Source organism: Anoplophora glabripennis, unplaced genomic scaffold, assembly GCF_000390285.2.
Source record: "Anoplophora glabripennis isolate ALB-LARVAE unplaced genomic scaffold, Agla_2.0 scaffold363, whole genome shotgun sequence".
Lineage (NCBI taxonomy): Eukaryota > Metazoa > Arthropoda > Insecta > Coleoptera > Cerambycidae > Anoplophora > Anoplophora glabripennis.
Window position 1 is genome coordinate 102,297 of NW_019416470.1, and position 19,307 is coordinate 121,603.

At 33.3% G+C, this 19,307-nt stretch overlaps 1 protein-coding gene across 1 annotated transcript in view; it reads right to left on the minus strand.

The window, feature by feature from the left end:
• LOC108912049 (adenylate cyclase type 8) overlaps positions 1-19,307 on the minus strand; it is a 122,404-nt gene that overhangs the window by 45,915 nt on the left and 57,182 nt on the right. The window lies entirely within an intron of this gene.

The following is a 19,307-nucleotide window of genomic DNA, read 5'->3' on the forward strand; positions in this document are numbered from 1 at the left end:
TTTGCTTTGTTGAGCAAGACTTTGAACTAATATATTAGTGTATACTATTCGCTTGACACTAACTGAATTGTTCGATTGTTTCAGTATCAAGTATTAAGGCAATAGGAATATTCATCAATTATTATTTATTGTAGAATCATAAATATAATTGGTTATATTGCACATGATGTCTCTTAATTCGACAACCAAATTTCTACAGGGGGCTTCTTGGTAAAAAGTAATAATAATAATAAAAATTTAAGATACAGTATTACACAATAAAAACATGAATACATAAAAAATGAGACAAAATGTACAGATTTAAAATTACAATATTAAAATAACACAATCTAAAAAACAGTACAAACTCAAAATAAGTCAATGTCATGACTGCAATCTCAGGAATACAAGTTTATAGTGGTCACATTTAATAAATCTTTTTTCTTGTTACTAATTCATGAACTTGCTGTCTAGGTTTATCTTTTAGCCAATTCTTAATTTTATTTTTATACATATTTACACTGCTCAAAATAATTAGAGGAACACTTATTTAAATCTCAATAACTTTTTTATTTGTAATACTATATAAATCTAATAATGCATATCTTAAAGACTAACATTTTGTTCGAATAAATTTACGAAAATAAAACAAATTTACATAATCATTCTTGAGACAATAGTACCAATTCAAAAAAAATACAAGAAATAAAGTGAAACATACAATCAAAATTTCAATTTAGAAATGCTGTGCCTTGGAATAGTAAACAATGTTGACAGTTCAGCATAAATTGTAAAAAATGCTCTAAGTGAAGTTGAAGTCGTTCGTGTTGTTGCTTGTATAGAGTATGGCACCAGTATTCGACAGGTTGCAAGAGATTTTAACGTAAGCCCTTCTGTCATCCATCGCGTGTGGAATCGTTACTTAGAAACCGGTGGATATAAAAGATGCATTGGACAAGGTCCTAAGAGGAAAACAAACCGAATTCAGGACAGGTTTTTAGTCCTATCCTCATTGCGTTCTCGTGCATCCACAGCAAAAGACCTTCAAAGTAGTCTCAGAACGACTCATGGGTTAGAAATTTCCGATCAGACAGTTAGGAATAGACTGAGAGAAGCAAACTTGAGACCGAGAAGACCCGTGCGAAAACCTATTTTAACTCCGTATCACATAAGGTCTCGTTTACATTTTGCATGTGAGCATGTGGCATGGCAACTTCGATATTGGAGGCCAGTACTCTTCACAGATGAGTCACAATTTCGTTTAAATCGTTGTGATGGTCGAGTACGTGTATACCGACGTCCACATGAACGTCATTCTTCAGCTACCATACAAGAAGTCGAAGGATTTGGTTTGGGGCGAAATTAGTCTTGATGAAAGAACCGATCTTGTCATAGTTCCAGGGACTCTAACCGCTGAACGGTACATTGATCTCATTCTAGATCATGTTATACCAGCCGCTTATGGTATAGGTCCAAATTTTCTGTTTATGCAAGATAACGCAAGGCCACATACTGCGATTATCACCATGAATTACCTTCAACATCACGGGATTCAATCCATGGATTGGCGTCCGCTAAGTCCTGATCTAAACCCCATCGAACATCTTTGGGATTTGATAGATAGGCGTGTTCGGAAGCGCCCAGACCCACCTCAGACTCTCCAACAGTTACAAATACCCTAATCGAAGAATGGGAGAATATACCACAAGAAGACATTCGTAGGCTCATCCGAAGCTTACCAGGGAGGTGTCAAGCAGTAATTCGTGCTAATGGAAGACATACACGATATTAGTTAACCAAATCTCACCAGGACCTTTATGTTATACAGACAGGATCACAGACTCTTCACTTTATTTCTTGTAGTTTTTTTTGAATTGGCGCTGTTGTCTCAAGAGTGATTTTGTAAATTTGTAAATTTATTCGAACAAAATGTTAGTCTTTAAGATATGCATTATTAGATTTATATAGTATTACAAATAAAAAAGTTATTGAGATTTAAATAAGTGTTCCTCTAATTATTTTGAACAGTGTATATTGTTAATTAATTTTATTTCGGGAGGTATTAAGTTATATATTCTTGGTCCTAAGTAGATAAACGTTCTTTGCATTATTGCATATTATCAGCTTTAGGTAGTTTAGAGGCTCCTGTGTATTTGTAGCTTGTATTATAATCGTAATCGATATCTACCAGTTCTTGTTTATTTTGATGTGTTCTAACTAAAATATAACAATAAAGCTGTCTTACAACAACAAGTTTGTCTCCGCAAAAAGCAAACCAGAGGAGTAAGTATAACTTCTTTTATAATATATTTTTAATATACTTTTCTGTTTAATAGTTTCCAAGTTACATATGTAATTACATATTTGTAGCACCTCCCCATGCAATAATGCCATATGTTAAATGAGATTCTACCAGAGCGTGATATAATAGTTTTACTTGATCTAGTGAAAGTATCTTGGTTAAATATTTAAATTTGTATAAAAGGCATCTAATTTTTTTATTAAGATGTTTACATGGGAATCCCATTATAGGTGTGAATCAATTTGAACACCGAGGTACTTTATATTGTTAACAGATTTTATTATTATCTGCTCTTGATTCACAGTTAAAGAGTAATCAAAGTTTGGTAAATTACACGCATATGATATAAATGAAACACAATATGTTTTTTAAAAATTTATTGTAAGAAGTTTGTAATTAAACCACTCAATTAAGTTCTTGAAATCATTCTCTACTTCATGCTTTAAGCTTTGCCAGGTTTCTCCTTCATAGATTATAGCTGTGTCATCTGCAAAGCTAATTATATTTCCCTCAGTATGTATTTTAAATAAATCATTTAGGTACATATCAAAAAATATGGGCCCTAAAACAGTTCCCTGAGGCACTCCATACTCTACTGTTCTATAATCACTGTATGTATCATTAATTTTTACGCACTGGTTTCTATTTGCTAAGTAACTGCTTATTAATTTGTATTGAGTATGACACACCGGGTCGAACGCTTTAGCTAAATCAACAAATACACAAATAATAGGTTGTGTTCTGTCTAGCGCTTAAAGTTGTGACGTTAATGCTACTATTGCATCCTGTGTCTCTAAAACCGTATTGTTGATTTGATAGAATACTGTATTTATTTAAATAACTGTTTATTCTTTTCTTTATTATTTTTTCACAAATTTTCGCAATATTCGAAATCAAGGAGATATGTCTGTAATTTGACACTTGTAATTTATCGCCACTTTTATATAAGGGTTTAGTGACTGCTGTTTTTAATGAGTTTGGAAATATGCCTTTTACAAAAGACATATTAATAATATAAGATAATGGAAGTGAATAAAGAGATCAAATTTAATCATTTCTAAGATCTTTTGTTGACAACGTTGCTTTTTATTTAGTACCTTTTAAACCAGATAAAGTGTCAATACCAAAATTGATACACGTGTTTGTTACATTTTCTTTTATCCCCTAGAAAATGCGGGATTATCTTGACTCGGTGATAATAATTAGGGAAAAAAATGATAAAGGATACGTTTTCAAGATAAATTTAACAATATTACCATTTCCAAGATTGGCACAAAAAGAAACGCAGGATTTTATATGAGGGAAACAGTTAATTAAAAAGTTGGCAAAGTTTTTACATATTTTTAAAGACATTGCCACCTGCTGGTTCAAATTTGGCAAATAATCTTTCCACACTTGTTTCATTCGGGGTGTTCCTTCCACATAATTTGCGCACAGTCTCAGTTGCACACTCTCCGTACTTGTAATGAATTTCCACAATTTTCACTAGCTCATCCGTCATATAGCGCTCCATTTTGTCTAACCCCAACGTGTCACATCATCATTTGCCATCATTTGACCCTGCACAATGCTACCAACTCTTTGGAATGAAAATGACGCACATTCAAATCCTACGTTACTTTTGGGACATCCTTTACAAGCCGCTATATCTTCGTAAGAATTCATAACTGAGTTCATTGGATTTATTGATTACACAGCCACACAAAAATAAAAAAGTTGTCTGTACTTTTCATGCGACATATGTTATCCGTAGTATTTTTGCCTCCTGATCACGAATCCGGTGTCAGAAATGAGCTATCACAACACAGGAATTTCCTAACCTCAAAAACAGGTTAAAAATAGCAAAAATTCACAAAAGTGCTATGAAAAATACACTTTTTTTTTCAAATGTTCATTTATATGGATGAGACCCCGCCGAACGTGAATCCGCGGTCAAAATTGATGGTTCTTTTTCTAACCTCAAAAAAAAAAAACAGATCAATTAAGATCAGATATCACGAATTTTCAAAAAATAATAGATTCGCACCAAAATTACACTACTCTGGTGATTGTCCGTTCTGCGTTGAATGGAAACGGTCCGAAGTCAGTATGTCGAAAAACAAAAAAGTTAGTCAAAAATTGTAACAGCAGTAGCAAACGCATTATCTTATCTCTGTATTGATTGATGATTTGTTGGTTTTTATAAATAAATTTCGTATTCAACTACTCCTTGAGGTTCCAGCAATTTTACATTGTGTTAATTTTTTTGAACACCTTGTGTCACAAATATGAGCACTACCAATGACAACCATGATATGCAACACTTGTGTCAATAATTATTTTACCTATCTAAAGAAATCAACAATAAGAGGCAGTACCCATCTAAGGATACACAACCTGTATAATGCAATTTTTTTAAACATAGGTGTTAATATCGTACCATATTGGAAGTCGACGCACAAATCTAAAAACATTAATTACGAGTTTTTGAATTTTCCCATTCCAAGGTGATATAAAATAAATAATTAATTAGGTAAATTCATAGTTTTAATTCTAACTTGAGTTATTTTATTTAACATTTAAGGCAAATGTGATTTCCAAACACAAGATAAGTTCCTTATCTCTTTAATTACATAATTGAAAGCATTAAATGTATTTAACAGTTATTATTTGGCAACAAAGTCACCGCTGAAACCGCCGCCTATTACCAAGTAGAAGAGTTACCACGCTAAATTTTATAGCTGGAAGCCGGCTAAGGAGACCCTGCTTCCATTCCGGGTTGCCAATTTCCAGCATTTAAGTAGCAGTCTGTAGCGATACGCTATATTGCCTGTGGTAAAAGTTAACTTATTTAGTAATTTTGTAAAGAAAATAATCAATTGTTTTGTAAGATGCAAATATCGTACGCATTTATAAAAATTTAAAAATCACTCATTAAATATTATTTTACTTTATTTTTACTTCATTGCTTTTGTGTGTTCTTTGATCAGTGTAGCAAAAAATCTTGTAATTTTTTTCCACTGTTTTGAAAATAAATATTGGAATAAAAACGGGTTTATCTTCTATTCTTTGTAGGTACTGTGAAATCGCCTATAGGCGATTCCAGTACTCGATTTCTAGTTTAATAATGCAAACGCCTATGCCCCGCGGATTCAAGTAGTGCCGCAAAAAAGCAGAAGCGAAAGGGCATACATCGGCATGACACCGATACTTCAACCTGAAAACGTGCAAAGCCCTGCTCTAGGGATTATCAGCACCCTCCTGAATAAATAGCTCTCAGGGCACGAGGGGAGACGAGTTGAACGCGTGTAATTGTTGTAGACCAATTTGAAACATATGGTATTGATAGTTGATAATGTTATCGCGATATAATACACATGTTAAATTTAGTAAAGTTCCAATATTCTTTGTTATTTTATATGTGTGTGTGTATGTGTGTGTGTGTGCGTGTGTGTATGTGATAACACTCCAGTGAACAATATAAATCTATCGATTTACTCAATCCGACGTTATCTCATTAAAATATAAAAGCTTCTCTAAAATGGCCGTCATTATATGTATCTGGAAAATCGGTTGTTGTTGTTGCCGATTACCGTTTTCCTTGGAAAAAAAATAGTGTCAATTAACACTGATTTATTTTTTCGGCCGCCGTACTCGAAAGTACAAAGTTATCACACCCATTCGAGGGCACAAAATAATACTTTGTATGCCTAGTCAAGTAAAATAACCGGCTTATATGAAGCCAAAGTGATAAATACCTAATAGTAAATTATACATATTTATACGTTTAGTTAAATTAATGGACTCATTATTATCAATTTCTATTAATTCAGGTGCTAAAAAAAAATACATTGCCTTTAACTCATCTACCAGAGTTAACTTTTTTATTTTTAAATTTAAGAAAAAAATGTTAAATATGAATCATATAGAGCTTTTTTGTGGTGATATTGAACTTTGTACAGGGTGTTATCAAAAAATGTGGCAAAGCAAACTTGTTTTTCCGAATAGAGTACTGTTTAACATAATTATATACAAATTCAGTGAACTTTTACCTTTATTTAGCCTAGCCGACGGTTCATAATTTTACGTCAAATATTTTTCAAAAAAGTTATCATTCTGCACCCAGAAATCTACACCGTTTTGGAGCTTTTGAAGAAGAATTCCACCATTTAAATTTTCTCTAATAATTTCCGGGTCACCTTGTATATATTACTAGAATTGCCAATAAATGCAGGTTTCAATACAGAGTGTTATTACTGTTAGAAAAACAAGTTTTGTGTTTGTCACGCTTTTTGAGAGCATCCCGTATCATAAAAAACTTCTAGTTAATAGTTACTGTCTTTTTATTTAACATTTTTTCTGAACTTAAAAAGAAAAAAGTTATTGACACAAATGCAAATAACCATGCATATACATTACTTACAATATAGATACTTATAAACAGAGTATTAGTTATTTAAGATACGAGGCATGTTTAAAAATTAACCGAACTTTTTGAATTACGCGCTAATTGAGATATTTAGTGATATACTTTAGGCACTCATAAGTTCAAAACTTGTGTGGGATTGTTTACAAATGCTGATTGAATTGGCCAGGACACAAAGGAATGTGTGGGAACGAAAAAGCGGATGAACTTGCTAGGAAGGGATCCCAGACAGAGTTCATTGACCAGGAGTCTTTCTGCGGTACATCTCCCAGTGTGGTCAGGCAGGCTCTAGGCAAATGGACTAAAACAGAACAAAGGAAATACTGGTCCTCAAAGCCTCATAGCCGTTCTAAGGAGCTCATAGAATATACTTTGAAGGAAAGAGCAATAAGCTGCTAATTTTGAATAAAATCCGGATCAAGAGAGTGAAGGGACTCATAACGGGACATTGTCACTTTAGGAAACATCTATATACATAAGCTAAAGCTTGTAGACAGTCCGGTCTGCCGAGGATGTGACTCGGTGGATGAAACTTCTCTGGGGAGGCCCTATTTGAAACCCAGGGAGCTGAGAGAAGTGTCAGCAAGGAAGCTTTTGGACTTCGTTAAAAAGACAAAGCTATATTTGTTGAATAGGACTAAGTAGTGGGACGCACAATAGGCCTAATAAGGCCGCGATGCCATGGGACTTATCAGAACCAACCACTTGAAAAAAAGAAGAAGATATGCGGTTGGCAGCATTGCGTTGCGCATAACCCCTTTGTAACCACATGTCCTTGGATTGTTGATATAGCATTTAGTTTTCGTGATATTGTTATTTGAGTGCAGCGTTAAGGATTAGTGACGATTTTTGAAATGTGCGAATTTCTGGAATCGATGTAACGTAAAATTTTGCGTGAAGCTTACGGAGATGATGCTCTGGGTTGTACGCTATGTTACGAATGGTTTTCACGACTTAAAAGTGGTCGTCAGTCAATTGAAGATGATCCTCGACCACAAAGACCTTCTACTTCAACTGATGACTCCTACGTTTAGAAAGTCTGGTGTTGCAGCAAAATGTGTTCCTCGTTTGATGACGGAACAACAGAAAGAGAATCGTATGGATATTTGTCGGCAACTCTTTGAACAATTCAATTACGATGAAACATCCATTCAAAAGGTCATAACGGGAGACGAAAGCTGGATTAAAGCTACAACATTGTGGCAAAAGTTCAATTATCACAATGGATTGCAAAAAGAGACCAGATTTGTGGCGAGACCACTCATGGTTCTAGTACCATGATAATGTCCCTGCACACTCACTTTTGCGGGACCGCCTAGCCGGGTGTCTTGGCCGGTGGATTTCGATCTGCCGAGGTAAGCATCACGGACGCAGGCTGGAATTTGGATGGGTGACCTAAGGCAGGCTCGGGGACATGGCTGTGGCAGCCTACCAGAGACCTGGGTCGCGCAACATTTGCCGCATGCGTGTGGTCCCCGATAAATGGTAATGAGAACAGAGCAAAGAAAATCTCTGTAACTCAAGATCATGCTATCATACATAAACTATACGAGACTTTGCCACCAAGCCACCCGTGTAGTAAATAGGATAGTTTGAATAAAAGTACTCGAGTAATGAAGGAGGGTGTACAAGGGGCCTAATAAGGCCTAAGTGCCGCGGTGGGAAAACAATTCTACCACCCTCCGACATACATACATACATACATACATACACTCACTTTCGTCAATTCGTCAGTTTTATACCAAAAATCAGATTACTGTCCTCCCTCACCCTCCTTACTCACCAAACCTGGCTCCTTGCGTTTTTTTCTTATTTCCGAAATTAAAATCAGTGCTGAAAGGACGTCGTTTTCAAACATTGATGACATCAAAGCAAATTCGTCACGGACTGTAAAGGCCATTTCAAACACTGCTGGGAAAAGTGTGTGAACAGGGAACGGGAGTACTTTGAAAGAGACAAGGGTCAATAATATATAAAATTAATAATAAATTAAAAAAAAATAAACGTTTATTTTCTGAACAGACCTCGTACAAGTGCAAAAAGCCATTTTTATTGCATGAACGGCTATACTCGACGGCCGAAAATATAGATAGTGATTCATACATAATATAGAAACACTATTACCGTAAAGTGTATAAAACTTAATATGATTTTTATAACGGTTCAATATTATTTGCTTATGTTAAATGATGTGCCGCTCTCTTTGCACATCGATAGGATCTATAACAGTCATAGACTGAGTTACACTGAACGCGATTTATTTCCTATCTCTGTCTATCGCAGTTATTACAGATAGGGAAATGCTCTTTTTAGTAGTGTAAACGGACGTACGTAGAATTCGAGTTAGCCGTAGTTAGAAACGTCAAACTATAAGCGCGCGAGGGTTTGCATATTCCGTGACTATAGTAAATTTATAAATTAAAAAAATACAATCGGGACGTTTTAAAACGTAGGAATAATAATTAAAATGGATCAAAGTGCCGGTTTTAGCAAACGGTCTGTTGCTCATAAACGCCTTAACCTATGCGATGCGGAATTAATAATGATAAAAAACGTGTATAAAGGTATTCGGTCGCGAAATTCTAATACAAGTGTAAGTGAAGCTGTTGATATGTGTAGTTCGTTGACAAAAGTATCCGTTGCTACTGTTTATCGTGCCATAAAAAATAGTGTAGAAGTGAATCCAAAGAAGAAATAAGTGGAAACACGAGGGAGGAAGAAAATAGAAGTCGACGTTGACGTGAAATACTCCATACGTAGGAAAATTCATGGATTTTTCTTTAGAAATGAAATACCAACGATAAAGAAAATTCAAGCTATAATAGCTGAAGATGAGGATATTCCTAATTTCTCTGATAAGGTTCTTAGAAGAATAATGCGTGACATGAATTTTCGATATTTGAAACGGAATCGGAATAGTATGCTCATTGAAAAAGACGAAATTGTGGTATGGCGAAGAGAATACTTAGAAAAAATAAGAGAACTTCGTGCATCTGGTAAGAAGATATATTACATGGATGAAACATGGGTAAATGAAGGTCATACTGTATCAAAAGTTTGGCAGGATGGTAATGTTAAGAGTAAGAGACAAGCATTTTTAGATGGATTTTCTACTGGATTAAAGGCACCTTCTGGAAAAGGTTGAAGATTGATTATAACACATATTGGAAGCGATACGGTTTTTTTAGAAAGTGGTTTGCATGTATTTGAGTCACGAAAAAAGGGAGATTATCATGAAGATATGAACAGCGACGTGTTTGAAAAATGGTTTGAATATGTTTTATCATATCTGGAGCCAGGAGCAGTTGTTGTGATGGATAACGCACCTTATCATAGTAGAAGAGTTGAAATGTTACCGACATCAGCATGGAGAAAAGGAAATATTATGGACTGGTTACAATCGAAAAATATTGAATATGCAGAAACCATGCTAAAAGTACAATTATTAAAAATTGTCCAAAGAGAAAAAGGTCAATACATTAAGTATGTAGTGGATGAGATGGCTAAAGATCGAGGAATTCGTGTACTCCGTTTACAGCCATACCACTGTGAATTAAACCCAATTGAGTTGGTTTGGGCACAAATAAAGAATGAAATCGCACGAAAAAACACCACCTTTAAAATAAACGACGTGAAATTATTATTACAGGATGCTATTAATCACGTCACTGCTGAAACATGGTGTAAGTGTATTGAACATGCACAGAAAGAGGAACAACGTATGTGGGATCTTGATACAACGGTAGAAGTGTTCATAGAACCAGTCATTATTCATTTGGGTGAAGATGATTCTAGTGATAGTGATAGCAACAGTGATATGTGAAATATATAATGTGAATAATGTGATATGTATTTAAATATAGTAATAGTGAAGTGAAAGTGTGACAGTGATAATATTCGTGAGATAATTATTATAAAATATGTAAGTTGTACCTACTTAAATAAATATATTAATAGTAAACATTACAATATTTTGCGGCGGCATAAGCCGGGTGGTGGTGGGTTATCGATGCCCAAGTGGGCATCATTTTATAGAAAACACTTAAAATTTAAAAACAAAATGTTACTAAAATATTTTTGAAGTTTTCTCGATAAAACCTCTAAAAATAATAGATGTTATGTTTTATTATATTTTTTCCATATTTTCTACATCTTGTTGCCTTTTACGTATACACGCCTATGGATTTTCGATCCCCGCACGCCTCATCCTCCTTACTAGTCCAAGAGCTAGCGATGAATCACTATCTATAATTTCGGCCGTCGAGTATAGGTCAAGCAATGCAGTCATTAGTAGTTTGTTATAACGGAAATTCTTGACTATACTGTTTACAAACATGAGAATTAGGGAAGCGAAATATAACGTAAATAAGCTGTTGTAGTTGAAATGGACATTGTTGTTTTTAAAAGTTTGAATTAAAATATCATCAGTTAAAATATCAAGTAAAAAATATTTGATATTTAAATTTAAAAAATCGTTAGTAGGCTGCAATAATAATAATAAATCTAAAGAAACAATATTGTAAGTAAAGTGCTGTGGTTGCATTTGCCTTCGTTGTCTTAAACGTTTGAATTAAAACATTAAGTTAAAAATTTTTGATAGTGATTCTAATATTTTATCTAGCATTTTATGGTGAAAACTTTTCTGTTAGCAAAAAAAATACATCACCCTTAAACAATTTTTCGAAGTTAACTCTTTATATGAAGCTGGTTCGTAGGATACCACATCAATGAATTAAAAGTGATTAGCAGAGACGAAATATACAAATATGTAAACGAAATCTCTAATAATGATTTTTAATGCAATTATTCTTCCGAGTGGAGTGACTAATATTTCCTATTTTTAGGTTGTAGCAATTTTTGACATTGTAAGTACATGCAGAAAAGTTTCATAAAATGAGCGTTGCTTATGTGGAAGAAATTGGTAACATGTCGACAGTGAAAATCTCAACGTCCAAAAACAAAAAACCTTGCAACTGGAAACTATGTTAAAGTGTTAAATGAAAAATTGTATCCATTATAAAAGTCACCACCACCTTTTATTTTTAAATATAAAAAGGAAATACCGAATAAGAATGTTGGACCTATCAATTATAAGTATTTTCCAATGTTCGCTTTTAAAAAGGGTGACAAAAATTTATTAAATAAGAATAAATCCAAGAAGAATGGTGTAAAAGGTCTTTATTTTATTAGAAAACACTATATATTTTTACTTGATTAAAATCCTCAATTTACATCAATATAATTGTGACATATTATTTAAGTTTAGATACAGATCTGTGAATTAAAAAAATCTATTTATCAGTTGGAAACTTTTTTGGTTAATGACCATATGTTTACAAATTGCATTTATTTGGAAATATTCTTAAATTTTTTTGTTATAAATTGTATTATTCTAATTATGTACTCAACGCTTTGTGGTTTTAAGTAATTCTCTGAGATAAAAATCGTGTTTTATATTGAAATATCTTTCATGTTTTACATATATCCATTTCCATTCTAAATGGAAGCAGGTATGCATTTTTTATAAGGATTTCATTAATTTTAATATTTTCACGTTTTTTTTAGGATATTTCTTTCAATCATTTATATTTTGCAAGTAGATTCAGGTCCATTTAAAGATATGACTATAAAAATTAATTTCTTGGCAATATTTATATTGGTGATTACAGTAAAATTTTATTGAAACTTATAAAGTTTATGGTATTTTTTTTTCAGACAATATTCAACTGCTCTAATCACATATATAATTTTCTAAAGCTTGCTTTTGAAACTATATTATTAGATATTATGTAGTTTCAAATATTTAAATTTGTTTTGATCCCTGGCGCATTCGCCATAATTTAAAATTTCCATTTTATTAGATTTTACGAAAAAATATAAACTAACGTATATGTATATTTCTTTAATAAAAGTACATTTATTAATGCGTTTCTACTGGAAATTGTTTACAATTGAAAATAGAAACCTTTGAAAAAATCACTTTCATCAATCACGTGTAAAAGAGAAAAGTGGGTGCCCTTTATAAAAGGCCGTTCGTAAAAATATTGTGTATTGTTTTTAATTAGATACTTTATTTTGCTTCTAGAAAAAAAAAATAAATAATCCTTTACGTTTGGCTGAACTTTTGGCTAAATAATGTTTATATGATGTGTAAAAAGGTATATACCTACAGTTTTTATTTTGGCTAGACGTTCTCATAAATAATTAACGTTACTCAAGGTATATTTTCTATGGTTTGTTAATAAATTTGGAATAAACATATATAAAATGAATAAATTATTTTAAATAACAACGGGTTTAAATCACCGAATAAGAAACATTGCAAAGCACCCTGCTCCAGGCTTTAGAAATCGATTTAGGAAAAAATATTATCCTTGTCTTTTTTTATCTTATGAGATGAGTGGCATCGTTTCTTACACTGTAAAAAATATTGAGTAAATTTTCACTCAGAATCAACACAATATTTTGTTAAACACCCAATTGTGTTAAAACATATTATTCACTGATTAGTGTTCCCTCAACTATGTATTTGTTAGCTAAATAAATCTTATATTGATAATATTGAATACCGGTAGGTACTTCTAATCGGTCATACATATGTTGCTTATCACAGGAGGTAAAAATTCAATTAAAAATGGCAATTTAACGGGGAAATATCTTAAAATCTATGGACTTTTGAACTTTGTGACCATCAGAACTTTTGTTCTGCTCTCTGAAACCTATCTTTTCCCAACTGAAAGCTAATTTCCATAAGGACCCTGCTGGGTCATTTTGCGGAAAATAGCAGATTTCGTTAATTGTCCTAAATTCTTTCAAAAAAATCTATAAATTAAACATAAAAAAATAGCTTGACATTGTTATAGTACCAAAAAATAAAAAAACATAATAAATCATTGAAAATGTGTTTAACCAGGATGGATTAAAAATAATCTGTGCGCATAAACAATGTGGTTTACCATGTTAATATATTTCTTATGTTTATTTTTTTATTTCGTTCATATTTAGTTTTCTCTGAGTTAACTTCTTATTTAAAATTGTTTTGAAAAACTAGAGTTCCGTAGTAAAATAAGCGGAAACTTCGGTGGTCATTATGAAATTACGAGTACTTTTTTCATAAATCGGTAAGTTTTTGAATCAAGGTTTACATAATTTTTTAAGTTAGTTTTATTTATTTATTTATTTATTTATTTATTTATTTATTTATTTATTTATTTATTTAAAATTACTGCTCACGGAAAAATCCCAGTTACAGAACAGGGAAAAACAAAAAAATAAAGTTATTACAAAATGCAGTAGAAAAACAAAAACATTTGAACACTAATAACAATAAGTGATAGTAATTTTTTTTTTTCAACCCTCGACCAGGTGTGAAAAAAGATAAAATAAATGTGTTTTTCAAGATAACTCAAAAGAGGTAAGAGCTAGAAAAAAAGCATAAAATTCTACATAAAAATGGTCTATTGACTTTTTCTTGTACTATTAAAATTAACAGAGTTATGGAGACTAGAAGTTAAGGGATGATTTCAGAAATTTCAAAAATCATAACAAGCAGAAAAATGAATGAATTTTATAATTTGAATCTACTCTAAAAAATGTAAACTTTCTATTCAGTTTCAATTTTTTAATCGTTAATTTTTATGATTTAACACAAACAATTTTTTTCTGTACCATTCGATTGATTATTTAAAATAATGAAAAGTTGCTTTCGAAATTTTGTTTTAGGACAAAAAAATCACGTTTTTCTGTTTTATTAAAAATTAAAAAATTATCTATTTCTCTGAAAAGATAGTTTACATTTTTAGAGACATTAAAAAAATAAAAATTAAATTCATTAATTTTTCTGCTTGTTATGATTTTTTTCTAGCTTTTTTTTCTAGCTCTTACAAAACCCTTTTATTTTATCTTTTTCCACCCCCTGCCTGGGGGTTGAAAAAAAAAAGAATTACTGTCATTTATTGTTATTATATACCTCAAACTAACTTATATCAAAAATTCAGACAAGTTGATCAAAATTACGATTTAAGGGCCCATGTAATTGGACTATAAACATCTGATACATCTTTGATTTGTCTTTAAAGTAAATGGGGAATCCGAAAATTATGACACAAATTTTAACAGGTTTTTCATTGATGATGATGAAAGACGAAACGCCGGATTAAAAATTTTATTCGTATAACTCTCTAAATTTTAAAATACATATTTTCATTTTGGTAGCATATTTCCTAATTGTTGTATAGGCCGAAGAGGTTTTATCGAATGGCTAGCTCGGTTCCCTGACCTTACACCCCTTGATTTCTTTTTGTGGTGTTATCTAAAGTCAAAAGTGTACTATAATAAACCACAGGATATTGATGAGTTAAAAACAAGAATTCGAGATGAAATTAGAGCTATGCAGCCAAACACCATAGGAAAAGTATTGCAAGGATTCCAATAGAGGCTTGCCTATTGTCAAGAAGCAGAAGGATTACAGTTCGAGGACCTTATTTAATTAGTTTTCGTTGTGTTTATTATGTCATTTTGTTGTAATAAAAAAATATTATTCTGTAAGTTTTTTGCCCCTTTTTTGTTTTTCCAATCCTCGAAGCCTTTTATCTCGAAAACTATCAACTTTAATGTCATAGTGTTGCATATTGCCATTTTCAGGAATGTCTTTTTGTAATAATGAAACAACTGGATGTCCCATTTAAAAAAATGTCATGAGATTACCTAATGACGTCATAATCGAAACAATGCTGTCAAAAGAAGCACAAATGAATTTAAAATTTGACGTGGCCGAGCGTTTTTGCGTAAAATATACAGGTCTTATTTTATTTACGGTTTTCATTCTATCTCGTTCACACTGTATAATTGTTTTAAGTATTAACTTTAATACATTATACCAAAATTATGCCAAAACTTAAATCTGTGGGTACCCCTTTGGAATCCGATATCTCTGTTTGGAGGAACATTAGAAAAAAATATAGGGAGTTCTACTTTTATTTCAATCTTCCTTATACGCTCCCGAGTGGTTAGTAGATACTTACTGGACACCCTGTATTATTGACACAACTGTTTCATATACGAATTAATTGTGGGATCTCTCCTTGCTAATTGGTTTCGTAGGTAGTGGAGTGTATCACTTTAACATTTTTGAGATGCGTAACTGTTAACAACGAATTCGACGTCCTATTACTCCAACAATACGTCGGGTTATGGAATTACAATGTTTAGCTTTAATTACTATGTAAAATAATTACAGTTCGGCGCGGATCCGTCGGGTTTCCCCTTTTAATTGAATTTCACTTGCTAAATTTTACCTATGTGTGGAGCGCAAACTAAACTTCGACTGTTTAGACCTTGTTGATTAAAATTTCTATTTTCGGTCCTCACTCTACCTATGTAATTTTCGGGAGCACGCACCCGACTGTCTTTTGCGAAACCTCATTGCAGTGTTAATTAAATTTCATTCCATAGCGTTTCGTGTACTTGAATGCCCTTTTTCAGTAGCTTCAGCCTGAATAGGCTTTATGTTGGTGATACCGTTTCAAATTTCCCTCACAGATTAGCTGCCAATTTCGCCAAACAGATATTCATAATGAATCAAAAGATTGTTAAATATTTTTTATACAGGGTGGGCCAATGGAAACTTTCCACTCCGATTTTTTTGGTTGAAAATAAAAATCTGGGAAAACTCTCGGACACGTCGACTTTTGATTTGAGGGAGAACTATTTTTCAGTTTTTTTCATCCCCGTAGCTTTAACGCCTTAGCTGGGGAGAGAAGAACCCCACAAATTTGAACAGGGGATAGGGGTCGTGCCATACCTCTTTTTAAAGGTCTCCGTAACGAAATGATAGCTTGTCAAAATAAAAATAAATAAGAATATTTACTAATTTATTATATCCGCCATGAGGGTTACGGAAGCAGAGGACCGGCTTAGGTTAGGATGGAAGTATGTTACCATTTTCCCCTCGAGAGAGCAGTGGAAGCAGAATGGTGATATGTTCTCCCCGGGATACCTAGTATACTATACTGATGGATCTCGGGTAGAATACAAGTTTTCAGGAGCAGGAATTTATCTGGAAGGCAGCGGCATCCAGGAAAGCTTTTCACTGGGTATGTATGCTACAGTCTAGTCTTCCAGGCCGAGGTTTTTGCTATTTTGATGGCAGCAAGCAAGGAGGAGGTAAGGAATTGTGCAGAGGAGAAGATGGGTCCCAGGCCATATGGGTATCCCTGGTAACGAGAGGGCGGATCAACTAGCTCGTCTCGGGTCCAAGCGACCTGGCCAGGGACCTGAACTAATCTTAGGTATCACACGAGGCAGCATTAATGGGACCCTCAATAAATGGGCCTATCAAGCTTTAGGTCAGAATTGGAGGAGAAATAGAGGATGTAGGCAGACCCATGGGTTTTGTACATGGACCTAGCAAATCCAAGACGAGATGGCTGCTGAGCCTGAGTCGAAGAGCCCTAAACCAAATGGTGGGGGTTCTGACAGGTCACTGCAGACTTAGGAGGCATTTAAGTTTAATAGGAATAGAGGAGAACCCTCTATACCCGAAATGTGGAGAAGGAGAGGACACCCCTGTCCACCTTCTGGGACATTGTGCAGCCTTTGGGAGAATAAGACATAAAGTCTTTGGTGCTGAAGAGCTGCAAGAAGTTGATGTGAGAGACCTTCCATGGACCAAAATCCTGGCGTTCATTAGGACGTCGGGTAGGTTCGAGGAGGTTTAGATGAAGAGAGTGGTTAGGTGATGGGACGGCGGGGTAGGCAAGAAGGGCCCACTTGTGGCCTAATTGCCAGGCTGAGATCGCCCCTTTACTACTACTACTAATATATTAATTAGGTCTACATGTGAACTTTATGTAACAAACTGTTCAAAATGTCCGCCATAAACATCCATACAATAATAAAATCGATTCTCTATCTCTTCTCTAACATTCTGCAACATATCGGCCGTTATCCTTTGACAATTCCTCAACGAAAATTTTAGAGGTCATTGGATTGGCCGTAGGGGATCTATTGAGTGGCCTGCAAGGTCCTCTAATCTTTCCTGTCTAGACATCTTTCTCTGGGGCCATTTGAAGTCTACAGTTTATAAAACACAGCCAGCTTCTCTTCAAGTTCTGCAAGAACGCATAACTGTAGAATGTCAAAGGATAACTGCCGATATGTTGTAGAATGTTAGAGAAGATATAGAGAATCGATTTTATTATTGCATGGATGTTAATGGCGGACATTTTGAACAGTTTGTTAGATAGACTTAATTAATAAATTAGTAAGTATTTGCATTTATTTTTATTTTGACAAGCTGTCATTTCGTTATGGATAAAAATAATGAGGCGAAATTGTAAGGTCATAAAGAACTCGATGAGACCTTTAAAAAGAGGTATGGCACGACCCCTATCCCCTATTCAAATTTGGGGGGTTGTTCTCTCCCCAGCTAGAGGGTTAAAGCTACGGGGATGAAAAAACTGAAAAATAGTTCCCCCTCAAATCAAAAGTCGACGTATCCGAGCGTTTTTCCGGATTTTTATTTTAAACCAAAAAAATCGGGGTGGAAAGTTTCCATTGGCCCACCCTGTATACACAAATCATACTATTCCTTGAATTTATGTAAAATGTAGAAAATAAAAAATGATTTTTAATAATGGGTGATAATTGATTTTGTATTACCAAGTTATTTCTTAAAAACTCTGGATTTGGAAAAGGTTTATCGCTATTAATTCAACTTTCTCTTTTGGATTAAATAACGGATTCATCTTAGCAACTGAATTAAAACGTAATTTTTAAACACACTCAAAGAGACAGCTGTCAAATAACACAATGACAGCACAATAATGGTGGCTGTGCAACTAACATTGCCAGATTCGCAACATGGAGGGGATGGAGCTTGTCCAGACACATAAAGAACGGGGTGAGGAAAAGGAAGTAACTTTAAGTTTGTTACGTTTGTTACAAGTTTTTTCACTATGTAAAATCTACTGTCTTTAAATTTTTTACTAACTTTTCCACACTGAAATTCACGACTCACGTTTGTTTAGCATGATGTTTTTTTTTGGTTACATTATGTATTTGTAGTAAGAATGAGAAAAATATTGGAAGTTTTGGCAAAAAGGTAAGTAAATATTAAATTGAGCAAGTTTTCCTATTAAATATAGAGAAAAGTGTTATGTTTGTTTACACATAAAAGAAAAATATTTATTATTTATTTATGATGTCTAAACATTTTTATTGTTAAAAGATTGTTTTTTATCCGTCAACTTTCCATTTTGTTTGTGTGTTTAGAAAACAGGTTTAACAGAAAATATAAAGTTTGTGAATAGAATAGTTTGTTTGTATGCAACATTAATAACCGCGTCATTATTTCATGGCTAGAAATTGGCTTCAATGATTTGGGAACGAGGGGGATTATCCCTCTTTATAACATTAATAACCACATTAACATTGCTAATAAATACTGTTTTATAAATTTTGCAGTTTCTTTTTTAAGTTTATTTAAACGAGTAAAACACGATTTTACCATTATTAATTGTAATAACATATATATTTTTAAATATTAAAAGGAAGTATTATTAGGGTCGTGTTACACTATGCTAAAATTATAGCTAATTTCAGTAATTAACTAAGAACTTT